Raw genomic sequence first — 22,306 nt, 5'->3', positions numbered from 1 at the left:
TCCCGTTATTCTTGAGGTTTTGCTTGCAGGCTCAACCTGTAACCTGAAGCTCACATGGACATCAGGATAGGTATGAATGATGCCAAGCACAAAATTATAAGTCTACTTAAAATGTCCTGTTGGGTATTTTTGGTGATTTCAACATTCTAAAATTTTGTGTTATTTTTATTTATGTGTATTTATTTACTTACTTGTGTGTGTGTGTTGAAAAATATATTTAGCCAGGCGGTGGTGGCGCACGCCTTTAATCCTAGCACTTGGGAGGCAGAGGCAGGTGGATTTCTGAGTTCGAGACCAGCCTGGTCTACAGAGTGAGTTCCAGGATAGCCAGGACTACACAGAGAAACCCTGTCTCGAAAAAAAATGTCTGAAAAATATATTAAGAAATACTCTGAGTGGCTATTCTATTTATTTTACACAATATTATTGAAAGTCTTAAGAATTAATTCTGTGTATTATTATGTATAATAATATATTCTGTGTCAGGAAGCCAGCACAACAGGGAACAGTAATTTGCTGTTTTAAAATAATGAAAATCAATAATAATAATAATAAACCAGTGCCCTGACTGTGCCATTTGGGTGACTTAAGATATACTTATAGGGGCTTGGAGAGATGGCTGAGTGATTAAGAGCATTCTTTGTCTTTCTAGAATTCAGTTCCCCATACCCACATCTGGCTGCCCCTCACAACTGCCCGTTAACTCTAATTCGAGGCCAGCCTGGTCTACAGAGTGAGTTCCAGGACAGCCAGGGCTACACAGAGAAACCATGTCTCGAAAAACAAAATAACAACAACAAAAACAAACAAAAACCCCAAACAAACAAACCACAAAAAACTCTAGTTCCAGAGAATCCAATATTCTCTCTTGGTCTCTGTGGGCACCCACATACACTAACACAATCAACCCCACATATAGTAAAACACACTAAAAATAAACAAATCTTTATAGAAAGATGTACTAATGGCACAGAAGCTAACGGGATTTGGCCATTGTTCATTTAACTGGATACTCTCGTGATGCTGGGCCTTGATCCCAGGGGGTTGTGTTCAATGTTTCTGAGCTTTACCCCCAGCATCAGAGATTTTGTTTCCCTCAGTGTGTACTTTCTAAATGTATGAAATGAAGAAAGGGGAATTAATTCATTAAAATGACCACAGAGAATCTGGAAGGCTAAATTAGTCCCAGACAAAGATGGCTGTGTCCGTTTTCCAAACAGGTCCAATCAGTCTCCACTGTTTCTTTCGTGAGTAGCCCCGTGGGAACCATCCAAAGACTTAAAAAGGCATCTGGCATTGCTGGAACAGGTCTTGCTCATTATCATGCAGGCTTCTCTTGAAAGAGCATGTTTCCTCTCTGCTGGCGCACGCCCCTCCCTTCTCTGCGTGGTTACCACACTATGGAACTCACATGGCGCCGGCTCTGTCCTGCTTAGCTGTCAGCTGCACACTTTCCTTATCTTCTCCACTAGACATTGTTGGCATTCCCCAAGGCCAGCCTCTCCCCTCTGCCTTAGCTTCATCTCACCTCTCACGACACTGAAGATTTTCCAACCATACCTGAAACCTGGACCCCCCCCCCCCCCCCCCCGCCACGCTGGCCTGAATCTCCAACTGCTAATGCCTACCCCAAACTCCACTTGTTCAAGATTAAACAGTTCACAGGTGGTTAATGATCAACACACTACTGCTTGCGTCACCTGCTGCTTCCACTCTGTATCTATTTCCGTAACTTGGTTCTATCGACTTTTTCTGTTCTCATCAAATGACCTGTTTGCTCACTCCCGAACATACCTTGCACTTTGCCACTGTAAGTATCATCATCCCCAGTTTCACTAACGAAGATTGCTTTCTTGCCCACTTTATTGAAGTATTTCAACAAACCAGCCTCCATCTTATGGACTTTGTTCTCAATTCATGGTATTTCTCTGAATTCTCCCATCAAGAGTTGACTTGCTGTACCAAAATAATCAAATATCTCTTCTTTTGAAACAAAATGATCACAGTCTCCTTTTTATTTGAGGCATTTTCTTTTTAAAATGTTTTATTATCATTTGCCTTCTCTTATTTGCACAACTGTTGATATTTCCAAACAGATGATAAATTTCTTGAGGAACGAACCATGCCTTAAAACACCATTGTACTGTGTGCGGGTGCTGAAGAGACTAGATGCTCCAGAAAGAATACTGGCTGGTTTGTTTGCTCTGGGTTCACAGTGGTAGAAACGGATCACCACATGCTGTAGTTGAGTTTGTAAGTTTGTCACACATTGAATTGGCTTATTAGAGACAAATCCATTTTCTTCTAATATATCACTCATAGGCTGTTTTATTTTTCTCTAGAGTAACTGAGAAGAATATAAGAGCATGATTGAAAGATGAAAGAGGGTTGGCAAGATGGCCATTCTTGAGAACCTGAGTTCAACCCTTAGGAACCACATAGTGAAAGGAGGGACTGACCTATGCAAGATGTCCTCTGACCTCCATATCTGTCCCAACATGCCTCTGAATAAATAAATGAGAATAATGAAAAAAATTTGAAAAAAGAAACATGAAAGAAAATCTGATAGATGTGTTTGCAAAGGGCTTTTTTTGTACTGATATAATGTATATTTACTGCCTGAAGCTGTGTAATGTGTGTTTTCCATTTCATGAATCAATAGTGTCGTACGGCAAACAGCCGTATCTCAGTGGTTACTGATTCTTTACATGAATAGGTGGTCAGCTAGGCAATTCTGTAGCTCTGATCTGGTCTTGGTGGGCTCACTCATGTATCTGTTGTCTGCTACAGAACAACATAGCTGTTCTTGGCTGGGCTCAGTGTCTGGTCCTTGGAATGAACAACTGGGCTGACTCAAGCTAGCCCCACGTGACCTCTAATAGTCCAATAGGTCAGCTCCACTGTCATGTCTTGTCCTTATTTGCTAACACAATCACAAGATTAGCCAGTATGTAAGTGTCATGGAAGTAGGTACCGTCTCTTGTTTGGAGGAGCTACAAAGAGTATGGAAGTAAAGACGGTGGAGAGAACTCAGCTGTCTTTCCAATTGATTACCCCAGAGTTAGACTCATTTCACAGCATATCACTGTTTACCAGCCACACAATCTTGTATGATTTCTCTAACTACTTGAGGTTACTTTTTATCAATAGCAAACAGTTACGGTGATAATTGAATAAAATAACATATACACAGAGCACGGGACATCACAGGCACTCAATATTAATATTAATATTAATCAATATTTCACAAGTCTACCTTTAAAGGGGTGTTCTGGACACTAAGGAAATTAAATAACCGTATTTAAATAAAATGTGAGGAACAAAATACTAAAATAAGACACATTTGGAGAGAAGAAGGAATGACATATTGAATGATTGTGAGCATAGAATTGGGAAAGCTAAACCCAATGTCATTGACACTTGTATTAATACAAAGTCTGGGTGTGACTCTAGTGAGGTCAAGAAAAATAGATCTGAAAGTCCATGGTTCAGGCCTTGGGGAATTGGTTTCATTATTTCCATATTTTTGGGGACAACGCTACAGACAAACATATTTTCAGTTTAGAATTATCATCAGAAGGGGTTTATCCTTGTCAGAGGATACTGAAACTACACAGAGATCCCTAGCTTGGAAACTTCTAATTTCTAAAAAGATTAGGCTAGGAGTAGGCCTTTCAGGGCTCTGCACAGGGTTGTAGATGTGTGTGGTAGTGGCTTCAGAAATCCTAGTGGAATGGATCTGCTGAGCAGCATCAGAGGTCATCAGGAGAAATTATTTGTAACTAGCATTCACTTGTTGTACAACTCACTCTGTAGAGATTAATTAAATTCATACTCTGTTAGCCACAGCCAAACATTAAGCAGAGAGGAAACCTCAGTTGGAGATCTCCATCAGGTCCCTCCCCTTGTAGCTTTGGGAAATCTAGGAAGAGGGTGAGGAAGAACTGTAGAAGCCAAGAGAGATTGAGGACACCATGAGAAGTTGGCCCATGAAATCAAGGCTCCCAGGGGCTCATAGAGCCTGCAAAGATGCTAGGTCCTCTTAAATAAGCTATAGTTGTCAGTTTGGTGTTTTATGAGACTCCTAACAGTAGGAGTGGGAGTGTCTCTGACTCTTTTGCCTCTTTTGGGGACCCCTTTTCTCCTACTGGGTGGCTTCTCCAAGTCCTGATATGAGGATTTGTGGCAGGTCTTATTGTAATTTGTTAGGTCATATCCCTGGGAGGCCTGCTTTTTTCTGAAGAGAAATAGAGGAGGGGTGGGTCTAGGGGAGAGGGGAGGTAAGTGGGGAGGGACTGGGAGAAGGGGAGGGAGGGGAAACTGCAGTGGGATTTATTGTATGAGTGAAGAATAAAAAAATATCTGTAGGCAACTGAGGAATGGCCAGTGGGCCAGAGCAACTGTTTCCCCTCAACCACCGTATGCTGTAGGTATTCACAGGAGGAAGGTTTGTGTTTAATTTTATTTAAAATGTATTTAGTACTAGCTTCAGTTACTGTGCCAAGAATTTCACAGTTCTATTTGCCATTTAACCTTCACAGCAGTCTTATGGGGAAGATAAATTAATGAAGAAACAAAAGTTTGAAGTTGGCATGTCACTTTCCCAAGGTCACCCAACAGACAAACAATGGACCTGGGCTTTGAACTCAGATCTGTCTGATATTTATACTTGGTTTCTTAATGACTATACTAGATTTTGGGTAGTGGAGGCTTTGCAGAAAAATTGGGATGCTTACTTTTAATTTCAGTTTATTCTTATTATTTACTTATTATTTGACTGTTTGACAGTTTGAAACAAAAAATGAAAATATTACACTGTCTATAGGTTAGTATGTAGATTCTAAATTACTATTTTACTGAATGTGATTTATTTTACATCTGTTTGACGGTACCCCTCTCTGACCATTAGCCATCCTTTTTTTTTTTTCCCATTCTGATGGCTTTCAAAAGAGGTTGCAAGCATCAACAGAAGCTGATATTTAAACTTCACTGTGAAGAGTGCTGTCAGATCTCTGTAGGCCAAAGAAAGGGGGAGGAAGGGCCAGCCCCGAGACATTTTCAAGAACATTGGGGGTGGGGGAGCGAGAGAAATAGATCATGGCGATCTCATAGGACAAGAAGGTGATGACAAGATTGAGGAGGAAGCTCCCTGGTGGAGTATGAAAGTCCCTAGGTTCAGAGAGGGGGAGGCCCGAGTTTTGACAAAGGGTGACATTTCAGGAGCACAGTCTTGAAGGGTGAGTGGAAGACACTTTGCTAACTGGCAAACGGGGGTCATCTGGATACAGAAAATAGGGTTAGTGAGATAACATATGCCTATACTCCTAGCACTCAGGAGGCTGGGGCAGGAGGATTGTGAGTTCAAAGCTCATTATATTGTGAGATCCTGTATCAAAAGGCAAAAGCAAAAGTCACAGACATACACAGAGACAGAGGCACTTTTAGAGAGGCAGAGAGAGGGAGGGAAGGGGATGAGATGGGGCACATGGTCAAATGGCTTGTGGTAGAAAGGATGTTGGACACCAGCACTGTGCAGAAGGCTGGTTGTATGAGTTGGGCAGTGAGAGACTGAAGTAAAGGCAGGAAAGCAGCTCTAGTGACCCCTAAAGTGCAGTGACAACAGACAAAGATATAAAACCACCAAGATGGAGCCTCATTTCATTTCCTGTTGTGGTGAGGAAAATTCTCTGACAAAAGTAACTTAAAGAAGACAGGGTTTATTTTAGCTCACAGTTCCTGAGGTGTCACAGTCCATCATGTCTGAGAAGAGAAGGCAGCAGGCAGGGGAAGGAATGGAGGCAGGAGCAGGAAGCTAGTGGTAGTGTTGGGTTAACACTCTGGCAGCTAAGAGTAAACAGGAAGTGGGGCTGGTCTATAAAACCTTAAGGCCCCTCCACACTGATCCATTTCTTCCAGCAAAGCCCCACCTCCTAACTATTCCAGAACTTTCTCCAATAGCACTACCAGAGGAGACCAAGTGTTTCAGTGAGCCTTACTGAGGGACATTTCACATTCAGGTCATAGCAAGAGAATATAAGAAATTTCTTTTATTGTTGTTTGAATTCCAACAAAATATTTACTAATGTGTAATTTGGGTCAACACGATTTAACTTTCTCTCTTAAAGAGGTTCACAAGGTGTCTTCTTATAATTTTTAGAGAACACCTTACCTTGATGGAACTTCATAGATGAGTAGACATCCATTTTTGCAGATAGTGGCCCTGGTCAAGAACTGCACCAGTCACTCTCCAGTCATCACCTCAAGTGATGTGGGAAGCATCTAGACAGTAAGATACCATGGCTCCTTCCAGCCTTCCTCTGACCTCATGAGGGTGTCTGGCAGTTTCGATTACAGTTTTGGACATTATGAATAGGAGAATTCCTATTGGCATCTTATGGTCAAAGGCCAGATATGTTGTTGAACATTCTATAAGGCACAGTGTGTCTTTATAGATTAGGATGGAACATCCACAGTGTGGAGAGTTAGAATCTCACTCAGTTAATACAGGACGGTAAATATTTTCTCTTTTCTTCTTTCTTCTCGTTTCTCCCTTCTTGTTCTTCTTCTTATTCTTGTTGTTGTTGTTGTTGTTGTTGTTGTTGTTGTTCTTCTTCTTCTTCTTCTTCTTCTTCTTCTTCTTCTTCTTCTTCTTCTTCCTCTTCCTCTTCCTCTTCCTCTTCCTCTTCCTCTATCTTCTTCACCTTCTCTTCCTCCTCCCCTTCTCCTCCTCCTCCTCTTCTTCCCTCTTTCTTCTCCTCTTCCTTCTTCTCCTCCTTTTCTTTTATGTGGTACTGATTATACCATTTTATAGATGAGAAATCTGAAGGATGTAGGTTATGATATTTCCTGTTTGTACTGCTAAAATATGACAGAAACAGATTTATTCCAAAGTTAATGTTTTTCTGTTATACCATGACTCCAGGAAGAAGATAAAAAGATTGAAGTTATTCCATAGTTTCTAGTCCTGGTTTAAAAAAAAAAGTGGTGACAGAGACTAAGACAGAAGTGATGGAAGGGAAAAACCTGAGAGCTGTTGGGAAGCTAAGAGGCAATTGCAGTGATAAGTATTTTAAAACTTGACGTGGTGGAGTGGGGAGACTGCAAGTGGAAATGTCTAGTGGGTGTCCGGTGACAAGAACTGGAGTTCAGGGGGAGGTCAGGACTGTAAGTGTCATGCTGCTGACAGCAGATTTTAGCCACAGTAATGAGAAGGGGTCTGGGATGTGACAGGACAGAAGCACAGGAAAATAGAAGTTGATTTCTAGGAAACGGCTTATAAGAATAGAAGCGAAGAGTAGAAATGGAATTAATGAATACAATAAATGGGATCTGGAAAAGGACCAAGAGTCACAATATCATTTTTAAAGCCAGACGAATAGGCTCTTGGCAAGATAATATTCAAAAATACATTTCTTAGAGTCCACAGAATAATTTCACAATTTTCTCTTACCAATTTCAATTCTATGTAATTGATGGCATATTTTTTTTCATTGTATGTGGGATGTTTATAGTTATCCTTAACATGTTTATTAGCCTTAAAAATAACATTTCAAATTTTAATCAGGCAAAAGCCTCACAATGTTATACTCCCATGTTTAGCCTTCTGGTAGCTTTCTGATGCCGACACCATGCATGTTCTTTGTTTGGGGCCCATGTTCTCATTGGACTCTGCTGAATCCACATGTTCTGTTTGACTAAGTAACAGGAACAAATACTCTTTTCATAATGGATGTACTGGAGGTGTCATGTTTCTCAGAATCTCCTCTGCAGACTAAGTGCCCTAAGCCAGGGGCTCTCAACCTTCCTAATGCTGTGGCCCTTTAATAGAGTCCTTCATGTTACAGTGACCCCCAACCATAACATTATTCTTGTTGCTCCTTCATAGCAGTAATTTTGCTACTGTTATGAATCATAATGTGAATGAACTATGAATTATATCTGCGTTTTCCCATGGTCTTAGACAACAACTGTGAAGAGTCTTTTGATGCTAAGGGTCACGACCCACAGGTTGAGAACCATTGCTCTGAGCTATGTATAGTTTAATTTTCATTAACAAACACTTGTTACTTATTGGTCGTCAATGGTAGGGCTTTAGCAGATACGTTGAGCTTCCAGATTGGAAGGGCACAGGCAGTGTTCAGTGCTGGAGAGGAAGAGGAAGAGGAAGAGGAAGAGGAAGAGGAAGAGGAAGAGGAAGAGGAAGAGGAAGAACAGTTGCATGTTCTGGTCAGCTGATCATAATAGTGCAAGATTGCTTAACTGGTACTGATGTGACTATAGTACCATGCCTCCTGTTAACAGAAAACATTATCTAATGATATCATCATAAGGAAGAATTTTCTCAGGCATATTAACTGGTTGAGGGACTACTGTGACAGGGTATCACAAAGGAAAAAATAGATACAGCATACATTTCAATACACTATGGGCAAGTCAGATTTGATAGACAAGGGCGTAGGGTGGAGGTCTGTTGTGGGAAGTATAAAATTGAGAAGGACCGACAGACTTCCTGTCTTACTGCCGGCACCAGCGGGCCACATGGCCCTGGCAGGGTGTTCTCATCTCAGCAGACTTTCTGACCCAGGACCCCTAGGACTTCTCCAGGTCACTACCATGCCAGCCCCGTGTTTCAAATACCCCATGGCCTTTGTGGTGCACATCAGGCAAACCCACGCTTTGCCTTTATACCTTTCTCTCTTGAACTCAGTCGAGTCACTGTGAGAAAAACACCACACAAACTCAGTTCAGAAACAATGGTAACTCAATCTCTGGGCGCAACAACTAGAATGTTAATCTTGTAAGCCATATTAAATCTAAATCCTCTGGTGGCAAATCTGGTGGATTTGTCATAAATCAAGAGGCACTAGTGGCTACATCTTGCCGTATAGTTATCCTGTCCAAACTACCTCTCACCTCTCTCCTGCTCTTTCTCATCCATCCCGGAAGTCCCGCCTCCTCCTGGCCCAGTGATTGGCTTCTTTATTCATTAGGGGATTGGTTCACAAGAACTCACTCTTTGTCCATAGCCCCTCCAAGGAGAGCGGAATTAGCATTAAAATACAAACAACACCAGGCTCATGCACAACAGAGGTCAGATAATAGAAAACTGCTGAAAGGAAACATCAGGGATAAAGGAGATTTTAGCTAAACCACCCTGATTCCTGTTGAAGACTGGCAGAGTGACCAGATATTACCTGGAGCAGTAGTGGAAGGTGTTAGATTTGGAGGGAGATCAGATGTGAGGGAACAGGGCTTCTTGCCTAACCGATGAGGAGGTTCAGAATTAGCTCAGCAAAAAATCTTTGTCAAACACAAGTGCAATATGGGTCAAGAATTTTTACATGCTTACTGTTGCCAAGATATTTCACTAAGTGAATTCTCTGTATTATGCCATTTAAAAACCCCACAAGGCCTGTTACGACTCTGCACTGCCATTGAACAGGAGGCTGGTCTCAGGAAAGCACCATATCTCGTCTAACCTCTTCGCTTAAACCCTAGCCTGTAAACGCCACTGCCTGCTGTGATGAGCAATGTGTTTTGTTGCTGACCGTCATGGGAAACACTAGACACAGGTTGGTCTGGAGCCCTTGAAATGGTAGCCCGCAAAACAGACTAGTGCTAAACCAAATAGTAACCCAATTTGGGTTATGTGTAACCCAAATTTAATTAGTCTCTCACTTAAAATATATGTATAAACAGACCACAGTTTGGAGGGCTGTAGACCAGTGTGAATTTAGAACATTTCCACCACTGCAGAAAGCTCCACCCTACAGTACTGCTTCTTTCCTTGCTTGGATTCTAGGTGCTCACCTATGCTTTTCCTTCCAAGGAGCATGAGCAGATGGGCTTCCCTCCCGCTTCCAGCAACTCCGACTCTTCAGCTTAACAGAAAAGAGATTTCTTCCCTCTGTCCACATTCCCTGCCATGCGGCTTACACCCATAGAAGCAGCAGCTTCAGCAGCCTGAAAGGGGAGCCCGTAGGCTGATGTAGGCTTGCTATATGGGCTCTGCCTATTCCCGTTACACTTATGAGCAACCCACAATTACTCAACACTTTTTACTTTATTTTATTGCCATGGAGCGTGGAGATGTTACAATGGAACACTGAGATGTCACCCGCAGCATCATCGTAGTAAAGGAAAGCTCCGTGTTAGTGCAAAAGAGCACATGATGTCACAGTGACATACTGTGATCTTACCGTGGAACACTATAATGACACAATTGAATGGTTATGTTACAAGATAGCACTGTGTTAGCTTAATGGAGAGTTGTCATATGACAGTGGGCCCCTGTGATCCCTGTGATAATGGAGGACTATGATGTCACAATGGAGCACTGTCATGTTACAGGGGACACTGTCATATGTCACAGTATGACATGACGGTTATTGTGATCTCATAGTAGAGAACTGCAATCTCTACAGAACACTGTGCTATCCTAATGGAACATTGTGATGTCCTGAAGGAACATTGTGATGTCATAACGGAACATTGTGATCTGATAATCATGTACTATGATGTCACAATGGTACACTGTCATGTGTCATAGTATGTATGACATGACAATCACTGTGTTCTCATAATAGAGCACAGTGTTCTCAAGTAGAGAACTGTGATGTCACAACGGATCATCTGGATGTCATGATATAACACTGTTCTGCCACAGTGGAGCATTGTGATCTCATAATTGAGTGTTATGATGTCCCAATGGAGTATTATAATGCACACACAACATTGTAACTTTCACACTACAGCATTGTTATATTACAGCAGAGCAGTATGATCTCATAATGGAGCCCTGTGATGGCACAGTGAGGGGTACTGTGATAGTAAAGTGTTGCATAGTGATGTCACAATACAGCCTTTTTATGTAAAATGCAACATTCTGGTGTCACAGTAGAGGGCTATGATGTCAAAGGCAGCACTATAGTGACAGGACAGGGGCTTTGCACTACTTGTTTTTGCCAACATTTGCATTCCAGATATCCATGTCTCACATAATTATTCAAATGTGGGGTCAAAGGTCACCACTTATGCGAGACCTCTTTGCACTCATCATCTAAGTAATCACCTGTCAGTCTTCCAATCTCACACCTTGCTTTATTTATCCCAGAGCGCTTATCACCTTCTATATGGCATTGTGTATTTCAACAGGCCTTGCCTTCTAGTCTAGAAATAGGCTAAATGAGAGCAGAGGTGCTGTCCTTGGTCCATGCCTTATTCTTTGTGCACAGTACCAGGCTGGGTTCTAAGTAGGAATGTTGTAGGTTTTCTGCTAAATGATTTGATTTGAGAACAGCCTATTAAATGGATCGCATTCCTAAGACTGCAGTTTATTTATTTATTTAAGCTAAGCTTTTGTGCAGCCCAGGCTAGCATCCACCAGTAGGCCAAAGATGTCCCTTAATGTCTGATCTTCCCGAGTCTGTCTCATGCAAAGAATTTGAGCATGTGGCACAATCTCACCTGACTTATTTGGCGCTTGGATTGAACCCAGGGCTTTGTGTATGCTAAATAGCACTCAATCAAGTGAGCTACATCCCAGCCTGGCTTTAAGAAGATTACTCTTTTTATACATTTATTTATTTCATGTGTATTTTGTGGAGGTCAGAGAACAACTTGAAACAGTAAACTATTCCTTTCTTTCATCATACATGTCCCAGGAATTAATTCAACTTTACCTGTTGCTATCTTGCTGGCTCTTGTTTTGTCTTTTTAAAGTCAAAGGTCTTGTTATATAGCCCAGAGTGAGCTCAAATTCACCATCCCCATGCCTCAGCCTCCAGAGTGTGGGAATTCTTGCCATGTACATACCACCAATTGCTAAAGTCCCAAAGGTTAAAAATGCCTTCTGCCTGGAAGCAATAAGAGAGGCAAACAAAATCTGAATACCACCAAGAATAAAACAACAGAGACATAGTTCTTATAAATAAAATAGCTCTGGGCTTTCATAGTGGTGACTTTGAAGGAAGTCTGAAGAGTCATCTTATTCTCCAGAACTTCTAAAAAGAACTGGTTGTCCTATGTTATGGAAATAGAAGACAAGACTGATTTGCCGCTAAGAACAGTATTTAACTGGCAGAATTATTTTTCTCAGAGCTCCCAAGCCTTTGACCTAAAGACCTTCATAGCTCAGGGCTCAGGGCTCAGTGCTGACCCTGCATTTATGAGCTTATGATTAATGCTAATGAATTCTCCTTTTTGTATGTGTTTTAAACACACATTTACTAATCCCTTAGATCTAAACTAGTTTCGTACAAGGGGAAATAGTCCTTAAATTCAGATTTTTAGTTAATGTGTAGGAATGTCAAACATAAACAAAATGGGCAAGATGAGAAAGGTCCTTACTAGGCTGGGGTTTTGTTTGTGCAGTGCTGGGGATGGAACTCAGAGCTTCAGAACTATCAGCTTAAAACTCTAGGATGGAGCACTCCCCCACCCTACTCAATTGTTTTTAAAATGCCAGCACCAGAGCACTGACCTTCGGAGGACTGGGAGTTGGAGGCCAGCCTGGACAACATGGTACCACCTGTTCTTCAAACACAGAACCTTCATGCCCAACAACAACAAACCCGAAGCAGAATATTGCCTATTACTGACCACCGAGTTCGTGTTCCTCTCTATTTTTCCTGAAAACTTTCAATTTTCTTTTCAAACTTTGCCGTTCGTCAGAAGCACAGGGACTTTTTTTTTTTTTTTTTTTTTTTTTTTTTTTTGAAAGGAAGCCATTTCTAACCAGTTTCTAGCTTGTGTCCGTCCAAAGGAGGACCATTCTGAGTTGCAGGAATATATAAACTCTATGAGCTGGAGTCTGACCGTGTCCATTCAGAGACTTTACTATGGCCTAGAAGAATGCCTAAGGAGATGGATGGGGCGGGGGGGGGGGGGGGGGGGACCTGCAGCACACACTGCCTCCGCCGGGAGGCCGGGCCAAACACCATGTACTCTCTACTGTTAATGAATGTTAATGGGGTCTGACACCCACCCCATTTTCTCCTCTCAGCAAGAGTGAAGCAAACGTTGATTTTTATTTTATAGAGAAACTGAGACTCAACTCTCCCCTTTGTTGTGTAATTGTTAAAAGTAGGGACCCTTTAAGCCTGGCATGATGGTATGCTACTGTAATTCCAATACAGAAGTTGACTGCCCAAACTCATGGGCTTTGCGGACGTTGAACTCAAGTCCGTAGGACTGACTGATCTGTGCAATGGTCTGTCCAGGGTCCCGGTGCTAGCCAGATGCACGTGCAGGAGACTTTGTACAGCTGCTATTCTTTGACCATGCAGGGACATATTCTTTTTGAGAACACTCAGGCACTCCTTTAGTGTAGGTCCCAGGCACACAAGACTGTTCCAGAGAGAGTCCTGCAGTCCCCAGCGAGCTGGCTAACCTGGAGGCGCCCCTCCTCCCACGCCCCTCACCCGTGGCCGAACCCCCAGCGCAGAGCGGATCCGGGGACACGGCCCGTCGGCCAGCAGAGCAGAGCCACCCTCGGGGCTGGCGTGACAGAGAGCTTTGCTTCTCCGGGGCGGGGCGGGGCGGTGGGATCTCCCCAGTGACAGTGTCCGGCGGGCGCTGCCTGCGGCCCCGGCCCCTACGGAGCCTCCGCCCCGTGCGCTCCCCGCCCCTGGGCCGGAACAGGACTCCAGGGGCCGTGGGAAGGGGCCGCCGCGCAGGGGGCATGTGGGCTCGCCGTCGCCAGCACTGCAGCTGTCCCCGCGAGGTGAGGACCCGTGGGCCCCGGGATGCGGGCGGGCGGGGACCGGGCAGAGGACTGCGGAGCGCGCGCCGACTCCGGCGCTGTCCCGGTGCGGAAAGCTCTCCTTCTGTCCTTAAGGTTTCTCAACTCTGTAGGACAGGTGGCAAGAAATCCAGGTAAGGGCGGCAGAGCTGGACCTAGACCTCGGGAACAACACAGGCACTCCATTCTACATTTATGTCGGAGCTCGGCTGTATCTAGACCCTAAGTCTGGCCACCTGTTGGTTTTAGAAGGGAAGCACGTGCCCACTTGGTCCTGTATCCTGAAGTGTCTGGCTGGGTTTCTGGGCAGGTGGCTGGAGAGAGTGGCTTTGATCTGTGTCCTGTGGTTTCCAGATGCACATTTCCCAAGCAAGACAGCCGCCTTTCCCCCTGGGTTGCCAGTGTTCTTGTTTTTTTAACCCTCTCCTACTCACCCAACCTTTATGATCCTTATGTGATCTCTTCAGAGCACCCCAGCCTTCCCGTTTGAAATGACTTAAACTTAATTTCTCCAGTTGCTCCTACCCCAAAGCAGCCCTGTATGTTTAGTGCAAACTGGTGATTCAGCTTTCTGAGCCACTCGCTTGTATTTTGTCTGGCCGCTGGTTAGTCCTTCCCAGCCTTGCTGGGAGCTGTGTGGGCATTCAGGCAGCTCTTCTGACCTAGCCCAGAAGGAAAAGTCTTCAGGCTTGCCAAGTTCAGGAAGACCCTGTGGCTTCAGGTATCTGAGCTTACTAGCTTCTGAAATCTGCAGCTGCTGGCTGTGTAATTTGTCTTCCTCTCGCAAAGTCACACTAAGCTACGACGGCTACTACTTATGGCGTGTTAGCTACCCATGATGCCTGGCCTATGACTGTAGAAAGCATGAGCGTTGGATCAGTTACTGAGTGACTGGACCCAATCACTTATTACTTACAGGATCTTAGAATTGAAAGGAGTTTTAGAGAATTTATTAGATTCAAACCCTTCTGTTGAATAGCTGGGGGAGTTCAGAGCCATGTCTGTAAGGATTGTCAAAACTCGTACTTTTAACTGTAGATGGGACCAATATTGAAATCCAGGCTTTCTCTCTGTCTCCTGGTCAGTGTTCAGGGCATTTTGCCTCTGTGCATTTTAACAACAACCCCGGCACCAAATGAACCCACGTATATAATTTTCCTGTCCTTGGTTTTTTACTCATCTGCTTTTAACCTGAGAGAGTTCGGAACTAGATGAGAGGTAGGTTCAGTCAAACCGCCTTTGTTGTGTAATTGTTAAAAGTGGGAACCCTTAAGCCTGGTATGATGGTACATGACTGTAATTCCAGCACATCAGAGATGGAGGCAGAGGATTCTTGGGAGTTCAAGGTCAGCCTGAGCTACATAGTGACTGTCAGGCTAGTGAAGGCTACATAGGAAGACCCTAACTCAGAAAAAAAAAATCCAGAGGGAAGAGAGGATGACAGGAAGAAAAGAAGGAACAAATGGATAGAAAGCAGGATGGAAGGATCCTCACGTTTCAGTAATGTTTAAAATTCTTCCCATATCAAGATGAATATGTTGATACTTCCCAAATGAACTCCCAGAAAAGGCAAGGATGAGTTGGAGTGGGGTTCCTCTAGTGGCTCTGGAGTCTTGAGTCTGTGCTCCCTCTGGTGATGAGTGGGCTAGTGATGAAGACGTGATCTGATTGATTTGCAGTGCTGAGCTGTTGCAAAAGAAACGTGGCCGGGAGGTTTGTCATGAGTAACTCAGTGATCTGGAACAGAAGTCGTGGCTTAAATTTTAAAACCATGGACTCACTTAGCTAATACCGCTGCAGCATATTTCATGTCTTCTTCTTCTTTTTTTCAATTTAATTCAATGTAACAACTATTTATTGAGTGCCAACTGTATGCTCAGTGCTGTTCTGATCATTTAGTAGGCGTCAGTGAACAAAACGAAGGATTTTGGATCTGAAAAGCTCAACTTGGAGTTCATTAATCAAAAATCCCCCTGGGATTCTGTTAGCCGGGTAGAAGAGAATTTCAGTTTTATGTGCAGAAGGGAAACAAATGCAAATGTTCTGTCTTCAGTCACCTTGCTAATCTTATGACCATGGGCAAGGAGCAACTCTCAAAGTTGCTTTGGTGTTCATGAACTGACTTGGGCTACACAGTCATGTGACTTATTGGTAAACCTGTCACCATGGTGATTTTTCTCTCTAAATTACACACATTCCAGATTTAACATTCTCTCATTCTTTCAGCTGCATTTTCTTCAAACAACACAGTTTGCAGGCTCAGGCATGTCTGCTGTTGTTCATAGTGACTTATCAAAATGAACTAAAGGAACTTGGCGGGTTTTTTGGTCATATAAATCCACCCCAACCCCCCCCCCCCAAAAAAAAAGTGGTCAGTGCAGTGTTTGGGCTGTTTTTGCATTCTTCTATTGGAAGAATTTAATTGGATTAAATTCTATTGGATTCTATTAATTTCTATTGGATTCTAATTTAATCCTTAGATTTTTTTTTTTTTTTAAGTTAACAAACTGGAAGGTATTTTCTTGTGAGTACCTTTCATACCTAAAAACTCATTCACTGCTATGCTAAGATTTAAGTGAGAAAAATCAAATCACAGTTGAAGATTTTGGAGGATTTGAGCAGAACAAAGGTTTCTCTCTCTCTCTCTCTCTCTCTCTCTCTCTCTCTCTCTCTCTCTCTCTCTCTCTCTCTCTGTGTTATGTTTAGAGGGTTTAGGTTTGCACAGGTGAGCTTGCCCATGCAACTGTGAGTGGAGACCAGAGACTGATAGTATTGGAATGCCTTCCTCACTCTCTTCTTTACCTGATTGCTTGAGTGATTGATTGGTTTGCTTGAAGCAGATCTTCTCACATGACTTGGAGCTCGCCCTCAGGGCTAGCGGACTGGCCAGCAAGCCCTAGATATCTTCCTGTCTCCACTGCCTATCAATGAGAATAGCAACATGTACTGTCACAGTCTGCTTTTACTTGGTGTTGAGGTCCCCAACTCAAGAGCCTCATGTTTTAGTGGCAAGGACTTTACCCACTCAGCCCTCTCCCCTCCCCCTTGTTTTTATTTTTAATTTCCTCTACATCAAAGGATATCAGGAAATCATTATCTAACATGGCACTATTTCAAGTGTCCTTTATGAAATACTTAGGTAAGGTCACAATTTCTGGTGTTTGCTTCACTGTTTCTACCTTTCTTTTTCTTTTCTTTTTAGACATGGTCTCACTATGTAGCCCTGGCTAGCCTGTAGGCCAGGATAGCCTCAAACTTACAGAGATCTGCCTATTGCCTCTCAAGTGCAGAGATTAAAGGTGTGTGTCACACTATGCTTGCTGTTTTCTCTATTCACTTATATTTGCTCCACCATAGATGGTCCAGGGGAGTGAGCTACTGTAGTCAGATAGAATACTGCATGTCATCAATTATTCCATAAGTACAGTAATCTGTACTTATACAGTAATCTGTTGACTTAATAGATATTTATTGGACTACTTAGTAATAACATTGATAAAGACTGTATTTTGCTGGTGGTGGGAAGGGCTGTAAAGACTGAATACACAGCTGAAGGCTGAAGTAGATTACAGCCTGGCTTTGAAGAAATGACAGCAAAAGCCTATTGGTGCTACCCTGAGAGATAGGCAGCTTGGGAATGGAAAGGGAGGAGCCTGTGTGTAGGCTGTGAGGAGTTAAAGGCTGAGGAAGACTTTAACAGAAATGTGAACACATCTGGGTGGCTCCATGAAATGTCAATAGCATGGTAAAGCCTTGTTTCCTTTTTCTTTTGTAGTACTGAGATTGAACCCCAAGCCTTGCTTACTGTGCAAACATCCAATGACTGAACTACTCCTTTCTTTTTTCTACTTAAAAAAAGTTAATTTGATAATTTCATATATTATATTTTGATTATGTACACACACACACACACACACACACACACACACACACACAACCTATGAAGTTCAATTTGTACTGCCTATATAGTCTTGAGTATGCAACCATTCATTGGAATGGTAGGTAGTCAACCTACCTGGGGACACACTATTAAAGAAAGCCAATTCTCTTTCTTTTGACAGCTATCAATTAACAATAGATCCCCAAATGGAGATGGGATTTCATGTCCACATCTCCACATCATTTCGAAATTTTGTTAGTTTGATCTTGTGCAGTATTCAGCCCCAAATGGGACATCTATACTATACTCTTTCTCCAAAGACCCATGGGATGTCTCAGAAAAGGCAAACGCAGGGGCAGAAAGATTGTAGGAGACAAAGGGGGTGGATGACCACCTTCAAGTTATTATAATGTACTACCTGAGAAAATTAACTTATAAAGAGTAAGGTTTATTTTGGTTTACAAATTTTGGAGATTATAGTCCAAAATGGAATAGACCCATTGATTAGTGTCTTAATGTTGGAGTGCATGGTAGCTGACAGGGAATACCTGGCAAAGAAACCTGTTCACTTTATAGAAGCAAAATTAAAAAGGGTAGAGTTTCACAATGCTCCTCAAAACACATCTCTAATAACCTCAAGATAACCTATAAGACCCACTTGTCGATTGTTCTGGAACCTTCTATTAGTATTACTTTAGATATCAAACCTTTAGTGCATAGACCTTTGTGGGGTTGATCAACAATAAGATTTAACACCCCTGAAAGTCAGACAAACTAACAAAGCTTCAGTGCTCAACCCTTGAGAACACTAGATCAAGTTACAAGATGTGTGACACCCAGTGCATGACTCCAGATGTTCAGAGAAACAAATTTGTGAATTAAAAATGGATTGGTAGTATCCAGGTAATGGAGGTAGGGAGAATGGGCAGAGACTGGAGGTGGTGTAGGGTTTTTTAGGATGATGCCTTGGGTCTTAATTTGATGGTGAAGCTGCTTGGACAGGTTATGATTATACTAAAGGGAATGGATTGAACACTTTAACATGGCTAAGCTGGAATCAGGCATGCAGCTTAGTGTTAGAATATTTCTTGGCATAACTTGGCATGACTAAGGGTCTGGACTCAAGCTTTGGTGACATGAGAAAACGAAGATCGAAGATGATCAAGTTGGAGTTTCTGCTAAGTTGATTCTATCCCAATTTAAAAATAGAGGAGGGGAGATATTTTGATTGGTAAAGCACTTAGTTTGGAAACATGTGTTACAACACAAATCCCCATAACTGATGTCAATTGCTCTGCCTGTGGTAGTATGTACCTACAGTCCAAATACTGGAGAGTTAAAAATAGCTGTACCACCGGGGCTCACTGACCATCCAATCTTTATACTAGATCAGAGAGTGCTAGATCAGTGAGAGACTTGTCTAAAAATATATCCAATGAACCTGAGAAATGGCACCCTAAGTTGTTGTCTGGCCCCCACACATGTGCACCTGCACATACATGAACATGCACATACAATGAAACATCATAAAGTTTAAGCAAGTCAACATGAAAAACTACAATTTAGACACAGAATGGCCAGCCATAAGACAAGTAGAACTAGAGTAAAAATATGTAGGATTTTGCGCCCAGCTAATTTTAAAAAACAATTTCTTTAAGGTCCCACTTCACTTTTTAAAGAAACACAACCAAGGAATGTGGATTTGGTTTAACCAACTGCACATAGAACACAAGTCAACTCCATATACAAAGGCTGGCAAAGTAATTTAAATTCACTCATCTAAAAACCAAATAAGAAGCTGAAAATATGTCACATCAGCTTTTCTGCTTCGTTCTAGTTTGGCTGTTTCCATTGAGAGAATCTGTACTGTCAGATTCTGAGCTTTCTTTGTATATTCCGAGAATAGCTCACTGGCATCTGCATGAGCTTTCCTGTTTATCGGCCTCTCAAGGATACAGAATTATGCACTCAAGATTATATGGGAGCCCTGAACCCAGTCTTCAGACTTCTAAATCACTATAAAAGTCAGCAATGTGTTTCTCTCCAAACCCTGGGTGGTGACCCCCTTATCTGAGTGTGGACATAGAACATCAGCATAATATATTAACTACTCCAACCCTTAAAACTCACCACCCCAAACCTTCATACATTGTGATTCTTCAATATACTCTTTAGCATTTCCTGGATTATCTGCCATAGTACAAACTGAGAGCGCAACTACTTATTTTGGGAAAACCGAGTATTGTTTGAGCAACTCTGCTTCACTCGATGAAATACTTTCCATGGAAATGAGATCATATTTATCTATTGAAAACAGCTGTATTTCTCGAAATAGCAATTTCAGCTCTCGAAATCTGGAATCTCAAAACAGTCATATAGTGGCACACGGAGGAACCCACCAAGATAAATAAACTTTCCCTCACAACAATCCAAATGGCTTTAAGAAAGAGAACTTCAGGTAGACAACTATCACATCTAGTCTTAATGGTCAGGATTCAGCTTTTACAAATGGGAAATTCAAAGCCACAGGCATAATTAATTGGTATTACGGTCGTTTGTTCTGGTTGACTCGTGACACCTTTGTATCTGTGTATCCATTCAAATCTCCGTGACACTGGTCCTCAGTGCTGTCTATACATTAAAATCACCAGAAGGGGCAAAAATATAAATCTCCCTACCTAAAACTTTCCCACTAAGTAGCTCTGAGGTAAGGTCAGAGCATCAGGAGTTTATAAAACTCCTATGTAACCAGGGCTATATATTAAATATATAGATCACTGATCTATATATTTAATAATTTTATACTACTTCAGAAAAAATATTGAAACAAATAGTTGCTATGATATTTTCTAAACATGTCCCTTTTGGGGTATTTTAAAACATGTCTGATAAAAAATTAAGTAAAAATTTTCTTTTACTTAAAAAAATTCTTTTTATTGTACAGTGTCTTTTCAGTATGTGAGAAGCCTTGCTCAGTGGTGGAATGGATTTTCCTCTTCTGTGGCATTCACTAAGCTAATTTTTATATAAGATCCAAACAACAAGTTAACTCTCCAAATCTGCTTTCTATTGCTATAAAATGACTGAGGCTGGATACTTTGTAAAGAAAAAAGGGCTTATTCAGGAGAAAGTTTTGGAGCCTGAAAGTCCAAGATCAGTAAACACTCTTTGTTCTGCCTCTGGTAGGCTATGCTGGGCTGTATCACATCATGGTGGAAGGTATCATGGTTGGACTGTGTGGGGAAGGAGAAGTCACATAGGGATACTGGCAGGAGGCTGGAGAATGGCTATGGGGGGAAGCTAGACCACTCTTTCAGGACTAACTTGTTTGATAAGACCAGCATCAATCATTTCCAAGAGCTGGCAGTGACCTGTCTCCATCCATTATGTCTACCTCTTAGTGGTTCTGCCCCCTCTTAATATTGTCACACTGAGGATGCATGGGCTTTGGGGGGCAATTCCCATTTAACCGTTGCACTAGCCAAACTGCATAATAATAGTTTACCAACCAATTAATTGGCCAGCCTTCCTTTGCATGGCTTTGGTAATTGTTTTTCACACAGGCATAATTTTGAGACCAATACCCCGACCTTTGTAGCTGTAACAATTACTTCTTCTAAAATACGATTGAGCTATTTCTTCCTCCTCTTTTCCTTCCCTCCCTTCATTTTTTTCTCTTTTACAGGGTTTTACATGAGTGACTAAGGCTGCCTGCCAAGTCACTGGATAACCCATGCTAGGCTCTAACTTGTGACTCCAGTCTCAATTTTCTTAGTGCCAGGATAACCAGTGTCTGCCACCGTGCCTGGCTTTTGTCATATATTTCTTTAAATGGACTGCGCTGTAAACCTGACTGGTCAAACTTATTCTGCATACCTTCTCTTTTATTTAATTGTATCAAAATAGATTTTCAAGATACAGGACTTATATGTAAGAAAGGTATATTGGGCTTGTATATCAAAGTATAATGGTGTCCTATGTGACTAACACCATCAATTAATTTTAGGTTGTACTTGTCCTTAGGCTTTACATCTTTGAGAAAGTGTTGGTAAGGTGATTAACACAGAACCTGGAAAATGAACAACAAACAACAATCAAAAACTTGCTAATTGAACTACTTAGAACTAACCACCAGTGGCAGAGTGCTTGCTCAGTGGGTATCGAGGCCCAAACTTTGATCCTCAATTACCAAAAGGAAATAAAGAACAGCAGCAAAAACAAAACAAAAGAAGGGTGCAACTAAGAATACCTGTTTTTTGTTTCTTTGAATTGAAAGGAAATGTACATCTTGGGACTGTTATGGTGACTCAGCCAGTGAAAGCCCTTGCTGTCCCAGGCCTGAAGTTCTGCCTTGATCCACATGGTGGATTCAGAGAATTAACTCCTTAAAGGAAGTCTTCTGACTTCCACGTGTCCCCACACATCCACAGTAAATAAACAAAATGTAAGAAAAGTAGTATCTTCATGGATCTTGACTGGTGGTTTTGAACAGCCGTTTGCAGATTTCTGGGATCTTGAAGGATTCCTGGGGCTTTAGGCCTCCTTCTGGGGTCACCTTACAGACCCCCCCCCCCCATTAAAGAACGTTTTATTCAGATTTTCACAGACTCAGCTTCCGAGTAAGATGTTTCTTGAACAAGCAGTTTCTCAGCTAAAACGAGTTTTTATTAACTGGGCCATGTTTC

At 42.1% G+C, this 22,306-nt stretch overlaps 1 protein-coding gene and 1 long non-coding RNA gene across 4 annotated transcripts in view; both read left to right on the top strand.

Moving 5' to 3' along the window:
• Nucleotides 1-1,706: 1,706 nt before the first annotated feature.
• Nucleotides 1,707-2,560, top strand: LOC143441136 (uncharacterized). Its single transcript, XR_013108359.1, has 3 exons — nucleotides 1,707-1,810; nucleotides 2,097-2,253; nucleotides 2,343-2,560. It is a non-coding gene; the product is annotated as an uncharacterized LOC143441136 (long non-coding RNA).
• Nucleotides 2,561-13,372: 10,812 nt separating this feature from the next.
• The window catches only part of Slc16a12 (solute carrier family 16 member 12), an 82,686-nt gene continuing 73,752 nt past the window's right edge, over nucleotides 13,373-22,306 (top strand). For all 3 annotated transcript variants that reach the window (XM_076919405.1, XM_076919421.1, XM_034487852.2), the window contains exon 1: nucleotides 13,373-13,723. The gene's annotated coding sequence lies outside the window, so the exon portion shown is untranslated. The remainder of the gene's footprint in view (nucleotides 13,724-22,306) is intronic.

The sequence above is a fragment of the Arvicanthis niloticus genome, chromosome 1 (genome assembly GCF_011762505.2).
Source record: "Arvicanthis niloticus isolate mArvNil1 chromosome 1, mArvNil1.pat.X, whole genome shotgun sequence".
NCBI classification, from domain to species: Eukaryota; Metazoa; Chordata; class Mammalia; order Rodentia; family Muridae; genus Arvicanthis; species Arvicanthis niloticus.
This window is presented reverse-complemented; position numbering and strand designations above follow the sequence as displayed.